The sequence below is a fragment of the Mus pahari genome, chromosome 15 (genome assembly GCF_900095145.1).
Source record: "Mus pahari chromosome 15, PAHARI_EIJ_v1.1, whole genome shotgun sequence".
Classification (NCBI taxonomy): Eukaryota; Metazoa; Chordata; class Mammalia; order Rodentia; family Muridae; genus Mus; species Mus pahari.
Window position 1 is genome coordinate 19,393,996 of NC_034604.1, and position 12,745 is coordinate 19,406,740.

General features: G+C 42.9%; 1 protein-coding gene and 1 long non-coding RNA gene across 3 annotated transcripts in view; one reads left to right on the forward strand and one right to left on the reverse strand.

The window, feature by feature from the left end:
• Positions 1-9,912: 9,912 nt before the first annotated feature.
• On the reverse strand, positions 9,913-11,759 carry LOC110332906. The gene is made up of 3 exons (XR_002381053.1): positions 11,699-11,759; positions 11,055-11,298; positions 9,913-10,024 (listed from the first exon to the last, which is right to left on the reverse strand). It is a non-coding gene; the product is annotated as an uncharacterized LOC110332906 (long non-coding RNA).
• Positions 11,760-11,786: 27 nt separating this feature from the next.
• The window catches only part of Mapre2 (microtubule associated protein RP/EB family member 2), a 140,865-nt gene continuing 139,906 nt past the window's right edge, over positions 11,787-12,745 (forward strand). Inside the window, exon 1 of one of the 2 annotated variants that reach the window (XM_021214487.1) lies at positions 11,787-11,874. The gene's annotated coding sequence lies outside the window, so the exon portion shown is untranslated. Of the gene's footprint in view, positions 11,884-12,745 lie in introns of both variants that reach the window. The other variant, XM_029546792.1, reaches the window with a different exon arrangement.

A 12,745-nucleotide genomic window follows, 5' to 3' on the forward strand; every position in this document is an offset into this window, starting at 1 on the left:
GTGTATCACTACATAGAGCTATACTATATTACTCTTGGGAATATAACAAAAGAACTCCACACCCTACTACAGACTCTTGCTCATCTATGTTCATGGCTGCTCTATTCATAATAGTTGGAAATTCTAATTGGAAGGTGGAACATGAAAATATATATATATATCATTTATATATCCAATTCTGAGGGCTGCAGCTTTGTCTGAATGATGGTGGTGTCCTTCACTGTACAGAAACCTTTCTTTGGATCCCATGTCTGGTCTCAGTGCCTGTGTTACCAGTGTCCTATTCTGAAAGTCTTTTTCTGAGTCAATGATTTAAAGCCGATCGGATTCAGAGTATCTGGTCTTATGTTGAGATCCTTGATCCACTTGGAGCTGAGTTTTATACAGGGTGATAAATATGAATACATCTTCATTCTTCAACATGCAGCCATACAGTTTGACCAGCACCAATTGTTGAAGATGCTGTCTTTTCTTTATTTTTGGATTCTTTGTCAAAAATCATGTGTGGACTTACATCTGCGTGTCCAGTTCAACTCCATTGGTCAACATGTCTGTTTTTATGCAAATATCATGCTATTTTTATTACTCTTTAGTATAGTTTGAGATTGGGAATGGTGATACGCCCAGCAGTTCTTTTATTATTCAGGATTGTTTTAGGAATCCTGGGATTTTTGTGTTTCCATATGAAGCTGAAAGTTATCCTTTAAGTTTCTGTGAAGTATTGTGTTGGAATTTTGATGGGGATTACATTGAATCTGAACATTGCTTTTGGTAGAATGGCCATTTTCACTATATTAAAACTATCAATATATGAGCATAGGAGATCTCTTCATCTTTTGATATCTTCAATTTCTTTTTTCAATGTCTTAAAACTTTGTGAGTCTTTTACTTTCTTGGTTAAACTTACCCTAAGATATTTTAAATTTTGAGGCTACTGTGAAATAGCCTGGTTTCTTCCTCAGTTCACTTGTCCCTTGTATATAGGACAGTTGCTGACTTTTGTGAGTTAACGTTGTATCCTACTACTTGGCTGAATGCTTTCATCAACTGTAGAAGTTTTCTAGTGGAGCTTTTAGATATTTTCTGTATAAAATCAACCCATCTACAAATAAAGACACTTTGACTTCTTCCTTTCCTTGATCTTCCCCCTTGATCTTCTTGAGTTGTCTTATTTCCCTAGCTAAAACTTCAAATACTATATTAATCAGGTGTGGACATCCTTGTCTTGTTTCTGATTTTAGTGGAAGTCCTTTGAATTTCTCTCCTGTTAGGGTGATACTTACTGTAAAGTTGTTGCAAATTGCCTTTATTATGTTGAGGTATGTCCCCTGTATCTCTGGTCTTTCCAGAATTTCTATCACAAAGAGGTGTTGGGTTTTGTCAAAGGCCTTTCCTTCATCTAAGACATAATCATGTGGACAATCCTTCAGCCTGTTTATATGCTTATTTATTAACTTGCGTGTGTTGAACCATCCCTCCATCTCTGGGATGAAGCCTACTTGATTATGGTGGATAATCTTGCTTTTTTATTTTCTACATGTATTTCATGTGAAATTCTTCAATGAGTTTGACAGGAACTGTGACTGTTTGAGGCTTTTGCATGTGATTACACACATAAAGCTTATCTCCAGGGTGAGCTCTTTCCTGAACATCCTGGCAGCTGTAAGTGCTGCCCAATGCTAACACTGACAAGATTCCACACCAGTGTGAGATCTTTTATGCTTGATAAAATTACAAAAACAAAGAAAGTTTACCAATGTTTTACAAAGGGGGGGGTCTCTGCAGTGTAAATGTTTTTCTCTCAATGTACTTTTATTAATAATTTGAGAATCTCATACAATTCACCCTGATCACATTCACTTCCCATTCCTCCCACGTCCACCTTCCCACTCTTGTGTACTCCCCTCAAAAAACAAAAACAACAAACAAACAGAAAAACCAAAACCACCAAGTATGATTTGTGTGGCCTATATACTTACTGGAGCATGATCAGACCAGCCCTTAAGGAAAAATTGAATCCTTCCCCCCCCACCCCACCAGAAGCCACCAACTATGAAGAGCTACACTTCAGCATCTTTATCTCGGTTTTTAAGAATGCTCTTCAATAGCTTCCTGTCCTGATTCTTTTGGGGGTGGGGTGGAGGTCGAGGCAGGGCATCACAGAAGCCTTCACTATCTCTCATTCTCAATTTGAGTCTGAAGCCATCAATACCATTTCAAAAGAAGTTTCCCTGCCCAGAGCAACCTGTGGCTGCACAGATCATGGACTTCCATGTGGTTTTAGACAGCAGCATGGACTGTGGACTTCAACATGGTTTCTGATGGCAGTTTGGATCACGGACATGGACACGGTTTCTGGAGGCAGCGCGGCTCACAGACATCAACACAGCCCCCAGCAGCAGCATGAAACACAGAAGTCTTTCAAGGAGACCTTTTTTTTTTTTTTTTTAAGTTGTTCCAGAGATACCATCTGCAGGACCATCCTCTGCTGTTGAGTCTCCCTGAGAAGTGTCATGTGCCTCTAAGACTCCTTGAAGTGGCCCCACAATCCCAAGGGTGCTGGTGGCCACTGCCATCTTGAATTTCCAAGAATGATTTATTAATCTTGTGCTAAGTGGAACTTTGTGAGTTTTCCCACAATACTTAAAAGCATTAGGCTACTGACTGGTGTGACCCCTGCATCCAGTGGAGTGGCCGAAGGCTTTACCACAGGCTTGCATGCATGAGGGTCCCCTTCTGAGTGAACACTTTCATGCCTGGTAAGATCACTAGACAGAATGATCAGTTTCTCACATGTTTTACACACAAATCATTTCTCTCCATTATTAATTTTTTTCATGAAAGTTGTGACAAGTGGAACTGATGAAGGTTTTTACAAGATGTTTATAGGCATGAGGGTTCTTTTAGGTTTTCCAGTTTAGTAGAGATTTTTAAAAGTCCATGTGATTCTCTGGACTTCCTTTATGTCTACTGTAATGTCAAGTTTCACCTCTATCTTTATTAGTTTGTCTAAGCATTTGTCAATCTTATTNATTTCCCAAAAACCACTCATTTCATTTATTCTTTCTATTGTTTTTTGTTTGTTTCTATTTCATTACTTTCAGTTGAATTTGATTATTTCTTACTATCTACTCTTTTAGTGGCGTTATTTCTCCTTGTGTCCTAGAGCTTTCAGAAGGGTCACTCACTTATTAAGATGAGGTCTCTCCAATTTTATATGTAGGCTGTTAGAACTACCTTAATTGTACCTCGTAGGTTTGGGGATGGTGTGCTTTTATTTTCGTTCACCTCTAAAATGGTTTTAATTTTCTGACTGACTCATTTTTCATTCAGTGGTGAATTGTTCAGTTTCCATGAATTTGTATCCTTTCTGTGGTTGCTGATAGCTGGCTTTAATCTATGGCTGTCAGATAGGATGTAGGGTGTTATTTCAACTGTCTTCTACCTCTTAAGAACTGCTTTGAATCCTTATATGTGGTCAATTTTGGAGAAATTTCCACCAGCTGCTGAGAAGAATGTATACTTTTTCTGTGTTTGGGTGAAATGTTCTATAGATGTCTACTAGGTCTGTTTGATTAGTGATGTTATTTAACCCCAACATTGCTCTGTTTAGCTTTTGTCTGAATGACCTGTCTGTTGGGGAGAGTGGGGAATTGAAGGTACCCATTATTAGTATGTGAAGGTCAGTTAATATGTGAGTTGTGATACAGTAGTGTTTTTTTTTTTTTTATGAACTTGGGTTCCCTTGTATTTAGTACACATTTTTTAGAACTTCAGTATTCCCTTAGTGTATCTTTTTCTTTAATGAGTGTATAGTGTCTTTCCATATCTCTTCTGATTAGTTTTGATTTGAAGTATATTTTGATATATATTAAGGTGACTACACTTGTCTATAACCCTATAGGAGGAACAGCAATATGAACTAACCAGTACCCCCTGAGCTCGTGTCTCTAGCTGCATAGGTAGCAGAAGATGGCCTAGTCAACCATCATTGGGAGGAGAGGCTCTAGGTCTTGCGAAGATCATATGCCCCAGAACAGGGGAATGCCAGGGCCGGGAAGCGGGAGTGGGTGGGTTGGGGACGTGGCAGGGGGAGGGTATAGGGGAATTTTGGGATAGTATTTGAAATGTAAATGAAGAAAATATCTAATAAAAAAAATTGCAAAAAAAAAAAAAGATGACTACACTTGCTTACTTCTTTGATCCATTTGTTTAAAATATGTTTTTCCATCCTTTATCCTGAGGTAATGTCTTTTCTTGATAGTGACATGTGTTTCTTAGATGCAGCAGAAAGATGAATCATTTTCTGATCCTGTTAGCCTGTGTCTTTTTATTGGGGAATTGAGATCATTGATACTGAGAGTTATCAGTAAACAGTATTTATTAATTCCTATTTATTATCATTTTATTATTATTATTGTTATTATTATTACTACAGTTATAGTGTGGATTTTTCCCTATCTTTCAATTTACTGGGCTAGAATTATCTATTCATTTTGTTTTCTGGAGTGTAATTAATCTCTTCAGACTAAAGTTCTCTTTCTAAAGGTGCCTTCTGTGGCACTGGATTGGTAAATACAAATGACTTAAATTTGTTTTTATTATGGAATGTGTTTCTTCCTCTGTCACTTGTGATTGTGTCACAGGTTCACAGACACAACTGACAGCAGGTCGAAGGCACCATTCTGACCTTAAAACAGCATAAAGGCCCCATTTTCATTTTTCGCTTAACTGATTATGTTTTCATGAACTTTGTTGGGGAATTTATTTATATCCTCTTTAAGGTCCTTGCACATACTCATAATTGCTATTTTAAAGACCTGCATTGTACTCCAGATGTATTTCATTTCTTGGGATGGTTGCAATAAGGTTTCTGGCTTCTGGTAGAGGCATTTTGTCTTAGCTGTTCATGTTCGTGTTATTACACTGGGATCTAGCCATAGAGTTATGATGTTTGAGATGTTTCTTGGTTTCAATATCTACTCTTTGTTGAGTGGGTTTTTCATTCTTTGATGCTGCTGCTCTCTCTGGTTCTTAGTCTCTGATAGAGGGGGCTTCTATAGGTCAGTCAGTTACAGAAAGAAACAGGGATGGGTTAGTAGGAAAGACTGTGTGGGTCTGCAGGAGAGTGCTAGTGGGCTAGGGTCTGCACTAAGAGGAAGAGTCCCCAGGGAATGGATGCAGGACAAAGAATACAGCTGGAGAGACAGGGATGAAAGTGCTGGGGAACCCTGAGTCCACACCAAAAAGAGGAGCCACCCAAAAATGGCGGTGCAGTAGGTGGAGGGCCTCCTGCAAGCAGGCTGCCACTGGACTGAGCATGAATCCATAGAGTGTAATGGGGAAGAGGGATGATTGTGAAAATCCCCTACCTGAGCTCCTGCCCAGTGTGACCCCTGGAGGTACCTGGGAGAAAGGAATGACCTTGGGCTATAAGAGAAGGCTGAGAGCATCAACAGAAAAGTCAGAGCTGGTTTGGCCCAAGTGGTAGAGTCCCAGAGGAGTGGCGGGGGGTGGGGGGGAGCTCCTGAGAGCACACTGCTGTAGTGCAAAGAATAAATCTGGAGAGACAGAAATAATAGGGCTAGGGCTGGGGACCCTGTTCTACATCAAAAGGTGGGGTTCCCAGGGGTTTAGGCAAGATGCTTTTAAGAACAGCTATTGTTTTGTTGTTGTTGTTTTTTTATTAGATATTTTCTTTATTTACATTTCAAATGCTATACTGAAAGTCTCCTATACCCTTTCCCTGCCCTGCTCCTCTACCCACCCACTCCCACTTCTTGGACCTGGCTTTCCTCTGTACTGGGGCATATATAGTTTGCAAGACCAAGCTGTTTTTAAAAGGACTATGGGTTAAATTACTACAAAATACACACATTTGAACTCTCCTGATTTTCTGATTTTTATTTATACTACCCTCTAGATTTCTTCCTGGAATTCCTTGGGCACCTATGACTTAACATGTCCTAAACTGAACTCTATATCTTAGTTAATATCCCATTTCATCATTTCCAATTCCACTGTCCATTCAGACTGGCAAGATGCAAACCTGCGAAAAACCACACAGGCACACACAGGCACACACACACACACACACACACACACACACACACAGATACACATGCATAGACATATGCACACACACACATGCACTCATGCTCACACACAGATACACAGAGACAAACATGCATACATACATATACACATGCACACACATACATACACATACACACACACACATACACACACACACACACACACACACACACACACACTGCATACCTCTGCTCTTCATGATGCCACAGTTTGAAGCCATTCATCCTTAGGACTCTGCTCTTCCAGACTTCACTCCATACTGCTGAGGCCCTCTTCCTGAAAGCAGGTCGGATCCAAGATGTCTTTCTTCTAATACTGTCTTTTTTTACCTACATACTTCCTAAGTAAAACTTTTATCTCACACATATATGTTCATTTGTAAATAATACAAACATGTAGGACAGTATAGTCACATGTTATATACAAAAAAAATCACAAAATGTAAAATTGGAAGCATGACAGGAAAATGGAGTAAGCCCTATTTTGTATGCTATTTCTTGGTGAGGGGATAAAAATCTGTTGCTATCACCTAACCATTGTTTGATGAGAATAATGTAGGTAAAAAGGTTTCAAAGTCTTGGAAGTTTTTATTTCCTTATTTGAGACAGTGTCTTCCTAAGCAGTCAGAGCTGACATCAAATTCATCATGTTGCCTCCAACTTGAGATTCTCCAGTCTCCGGCTCCTGAGGGGTGACAGGCAGGCTTCACCGTGCTTGGCTAATTTGGGGAAACTGTACTGTGATAAAGTCAGCGCTTAGCATGATGGCTCCAGGAACCTCTCGGTGTGCTTTCCACGGAGCCACGTATGCCATGGGAGGGAGGATATGATTGGATGAAATTATAACTTTTTTTTTTTTTCAGTTTTCAAAGGCACTCCCCGGGCTCAAAGGTCTTCTGTGGGAAATTCTTAATGTTTATACTGTTTCCCACATCTTAGGTCAGTTTAAATTATCTATTCTTTACAGGTTGAGTTGGTCAAGTTAGATAATGTAACACATAGATCTATTTAAGTACATTTACATAGCTGATGAATGGGAGTATCCTTTAAGAATTAGCAGAGAATTGGGGACCCTCCCTTGATGCTGTAGATTCCAACACTCCCATTGGAATTCCTTGAGCTTGCTAAGTTCCTCTATGGATCTGCACACCAACCAAGCCAGGCCCAGTGTCAGTCTATGCTACTTACTGGTAAAGCTTAGGTCCTCTCAACAAATTACAGAGTTAACTGAACCACTGCCTTCAATGTGCACTGTGATGAGACAGTTCTGGTAATCCAGGTCTGGGATGCCTGCTGCTCCCCAGGCTATGGCAGGAGGATGTTGGGTTCGAGGCCTGCTTGAGCTACACAGGGGACTTAGAGCCAAATCGAGCGACTTAGCAAGACCTGTCTCAAAACAGGACAAGGACCAGAGCTGGCATTGGGTGGTAGAATGCTTGTCTGGCATGTGCCAAGTTCTGAGTGTTATCCTAGAACTGGAAACTAAGTGGGGGCAGGAAAGGTTTAAAAAAGATAGTCCAACAGGATAAATGAATTGTCTTTGGCAATATCTGTTCTACACAGCACTACAAATTATGCACCATCTTAATTCTTTGTATGTGAATTATTTCCAGCCTGTCACAAAATGATAAACACTTCTGTCACAGAATGACTTTTGATCTGTCGGTATACCTTAAACAAAGCCCATGTTTCATAAACACATTATGTAATGAGCATATTCCTCCTCCACTGCTTCTTTATGGAGGCTGCAGGCTTGGCTAATGAGGAAAGCTAGAAACTGGGGAGACATTTAAACTGGACTTCACAACATGCTCTGGGCAGCTCACAGATATTGCTACCAGGGATCCACATGTGTTTTGGAGTTGGTGGATTTTTGGTGTAAGTTGAAGGGACTAGGTGCTTCACACATGACCAGACTGTGATCCCTGCAAGCTGTCATCCATCTTGGCGCTGTTACCATCTGTCTTAATAAACACCAACAGAGCTCAGTAATGAGTCCTTCCATCTCAGGCTTGCACACTGTTAGCCGTGTATTTATAAGTGGTTCTCTGTGGCATGATCTCCTGAGGTTACAAATCATATCTAAGGCAACACTGCAACTTAGCATAGACTCAGGGGGTAGGGATCAGTCAGACAAGGGCAAGGCAAAAAGTTCATGACTTAATTAATAATTTGTCTCCTTCAAAGTCCCTCGTGTTAGATATTTGTGGAAATGTGCAGTAGAAGCTGTCTATATCAGGGATGATCATATTTTTGCAAAAACATTTATGGGGAATAGTTTTATAGAGTGCAGTCACTGGCATATGTGTTTGGAGACATCACAAGATTGAAATAAAAACCGTGACTCAGGAGTCAGCAACGTATATTATCTTCTACCTGCACTGTATTGTGGATTTTATAGCTGACATTAGTGGTTATCACTTATGATATACGAAGTATGGAAAGATATATGTGGCAAATTTAGCTGATTCAATCTCAGCCCTTTAGCAAAACTCCAGAGTTTTCTGTAAACCGTTTCATTTCATTGTTACCAGTAAATTGTCCTCATTTGTGAAAGGCTCTGGTATAATGTTCCCATGAACGAAACCAGAAAATTTTGGTCGAAGGACTAGTTCAAACAATCACGTGGATGACATGGGATACCTGTAGCCTGATTACCACCCCACTTTTTGTTTTAAGACTTCATTCTTTACACACATGCATTCAGCCAAGTTAAAAAAAAGATCATGAACATCATCAAAATTAGGGAACAGTCTTGCGTTGCTGTCACCTTTACACGTTTGAGGTAGATATGGTACCTGGGGAGCCACTGTGACAGTATGTCACAGACGACCACATGACCAGTGTCTGAGGTAGAGGGGATCTGACGGACCTCAAATAGACTGACAAGGGTTTTTCTTGCTAATACTGTGTTGCAATACCACTTCACTAACAGCCTCCTCCCCACCCCCCACCCCTGAATAAAATAAAATAAAATAAAATATGCCACACAGTACTACATGCACCCAACTGGGAATTTCTTTTAACCTCTGCCATCCTAGTTAAACTGTTTTCAGTTTAATTTTATCCCCAGCTTTCTCTAAATAGACTGCTGTGGGTGATATTATTACCCACGGTCAGATTCTATGTTCCTATTCCTTTTGCATACCTAGTTCCTTAAAGTTTGAACTTAAGAGAACTTCCTTTAAGCAATGAAACGTGAGGAAAGACTTGTGTCGTTTGTAAAGGAAAGCACTGGAGACTTTGCTTCCTGTTCCCTTTCCGGTGGTGTGCTCATGGAACCGGCAAAGGAATGAAGCAGGCTAGGAAGATTGTGTTACAGCAGCACAGCCTGTCCTATCCTGAAGGACGCAGTCCCCTACCAGTCCTGTTCACCCTGATCATCCCCAGCTCACACAGCTGCTCAGGGGCTATTCCACCGGTAAGTCACATATTCACATGCAAGCTGTTGATGTCACTGTTGAAGACAAAGTCTAGAGGAAATACCAAGGGACAGCTGGAAGATAACTGAGGTAAATCATGCTGTCTATTCCGCACGTTTGCCAGATCTGTCGATCAGTAGTGGAGGGTCGCCCAACACAGGCAGCCATCTTGATTAGGGAAGGTATCAATTTTATGAGAGGAAGGAGATAGATTTAGAGAACACTAAAGACTCCTGGGAAATTCAGTGGAATTTGGAGAAGAGGAACTAATCTTAGAAACACCTACATTTGGTGCACAGAGAGAGGAAGACAGGCAAGGAATGAGAAGTCTGATGACATCTCCATTCATCCTGAGAGCTGAGAATATCGGATCTTCATTAATAAAGCCATTTACATTTAAATTTCAAGATTTTTAATGAGGAGGGAAAATGTTCATCTTCTTAACAATCCATTTACTTTCTCCAATATTAAAATAGATGACCCATCCAACAGGCAGCTGGGCATTATCTGTAATGAAAAGCAAAATGATTTTTTAATTCAATGTCTGAGAACCAATATATCACGATTTAAAGCAGAAAATGAACTTGTGGAACAAGTATGATTTCCTCTGCCCTGTGGCCATTTTTTTTTTCCATTTCACCAACATCTACTCATCTACAAGTCTGGTGTGCTGTGGGAATGGTCATTGTTTGTGGGGCGGCTACCTTATTCTTGCACCCCTTTTGATACTACACTCCTCCTGCGAGCATACTGGGCTTCGCATCTGCTATGATGACCCCAGCAGTTAATTAGCTCATACTTTCTAAACTTTGGTATGCTGGGCACTAGGATAGATCCTGGACCTGCAATGAGCTTGCTGGGTATGCATGCTGTGGTGGTGAATATTGCCAACTTGACAAGATCTGGAGTCACCCAGGAGACAAATCTCTGAGAACATCTGTGAGACTGAATTAACCCAGGTAGGAAGATCCACCCTGCATGTGGGTAGCTCCATCCCATGGCTGTGATTCCAGGAGGAAAAGGAGCGAGCAGGGAGCTGAACAGCATTCGTTGCTCTCTGCCGCCTCACCAGCAGTTTCAAACTCCAGCCTTTCAAACTCCAGCCGTTCTTTCTTTGTCACTATGGAAAATAAACCCCTCCTCCCTTGAGTTGCATTTGCTGGCATTTTCTCAGAGCAACATGGAGAATAATTAATACCAGTCCCGTCTTATAGCTTGAGAGTTGGACAGCGAAGATGCAACAAGGGTTCGCCAGTGTCAGAGTGGGCTATAAACCTTGTACTTAAAGTGTTATCCTTAAACAAGCGTTTACATCAAACAGGAGTTCACTAGATGCTCAGAATCTCAGCTCAACGCTGGAGCCACTGAAAACAAAATTGGTTCCTAACAAGATCCCCAGAGAATCCTTCTGAGTGAGAAGTTGGATGAGTGCTGTGCTAAATCAACCCTACAAAGACTCCATTTGAAGAACACTGGGGGAGATGCATTCTTCCCCTAGCTTAGCAGGGAAGGGTGGGGGCCGCAGGATAAGACTGACCCTGCTCTCTGGGAACTAAAGGAAAGAGCCCCACAATTTGTTTCCATGTCAGACACTGGAGAGTATTGTGAACAGCAGGGGTCGGGACCACGTCTAAGAGCTGCAGATACTGAGCCTGGTATTGAGTCCAGAACATTTTCTTAGTTCCTTTCATTAAAAACAGCTGCTGCAGTTCCAGATGGACAAGTGCCCGAACCAATCAGCTTCCAGAATGAGCGTCCCCAGTCCGGAACCTATTTTCCAGCTAGAACCCGAACATGAACAGAATCAAAAGGTAGATTTGGAATATGTAGTTACTAAGTGATTAATCGCGCTAAGAGGCGCTTCTTTTAATTAGTATTCGTGAAAAACAAAACAAAACTAGTTTGCCCCTCATTAACCAGCAGGTCCTAGGAATGAGTGCAAATAGTTTCGGGGTGCAGTGCAGACCCCAGGCGCGGGTACTTCAGGGTGGGGCATCATCACCTTTGAATGCTCTCTGCAAGCCTCCCCCTCCTTCCTGCTCCTGGCTGAATACAGCCATCAGCCATCTCCCTTTCTCCTCAGGCACTTTTCTCTTGGTCACTAGTTTAGCTGGTCTGACCCGGAGTTCATCAGCGAACCACCTCGTACCTATGGGTCCCCACCCCAACTGGGGTCTCCACCTACACCCTGCACCCGGGGAAGAGGCGGCGCCAAGGGGACTCTCCCGAGTGGACTCTGACGGTGGCAGACAGCGAGTCACGTGAGTCTGTGGAGGCGGAGCGTGGCCGGCTGAGGGGGTGGAGAAAACAAAGCCCCCAGCTGTCAGCAGAAGAAGGAGGCGACAACGCCGGAGCAGGTGAGTCAAGTACGTTCAAAGCTGTACAACCCTGGCGCGCCCCGACACCCTTTGCCCTGGGTCGGTCCCTCCCAGGCGGGGCGTTGGCCGCGCCTCTCCCACCCCCGCCTGGGTCTGCTTGTCTGCAGATCTCCGAGCAAGCGGATCCCGGGGTCTCCAAACCCGTGAAGAAGTTATTCTGCCCAGGGTGTGAGCGCAGCCGCGCTCCTACGGGTCGCCCCTCTCTTTGGGTGGGGGGGCTAGAGCGGTACACCCGTGGAAGAGGAAGGGAGTGAGGGCTGCCACGCTGGCAGACGCAAAGTGCACTGGCCGAAGAGTGAAGGATGGGGACACCTAGGAGAAGGGGACTTGTAGGAGGGCGCCTCCAGTGTTCCAGGTGGGCCCCTTCTGCTGGAGGACTGGAACACCACCCGAGCTGAGAGCTGCTAGAAGCTGCGCACTTTGGGGGCAGACCTAGAAGTGCGACGCGCGCCCACCGCCTGGAGTGCATTCCCAAACCCCCAAACTCTGGAGCCGCCTCCGGTGTGCCCTGTGCAGAGACAGGGGTCTCACAGCTGGAATCGATCACTCCTGGATCCGGGGCTTGGGATCCGGGTGTATGACAAGGAAAGTGGGTTGCTAGTCTGCTCCTGAGTTGTTTGGCAAGCAGCACCCGCAGAAAGAGAGACCACTTCTGGAGACCACTTCACTGGTTTAAAGGAGCATTCTTCAGTCTACCCTTCCAAGTGCTGCGCCGAAGCCAGAAGTGATGCTACAAAGGCCTAGGAAGAGGGGTGGGCTCAAAAAGACCCTCCGCTCTGAATCTAAGCCTTAGGCAACCCGGACTTCTGAAAGAGCTAAAGGGTCTGCTCACCCCTAGAGTTACTTTGCC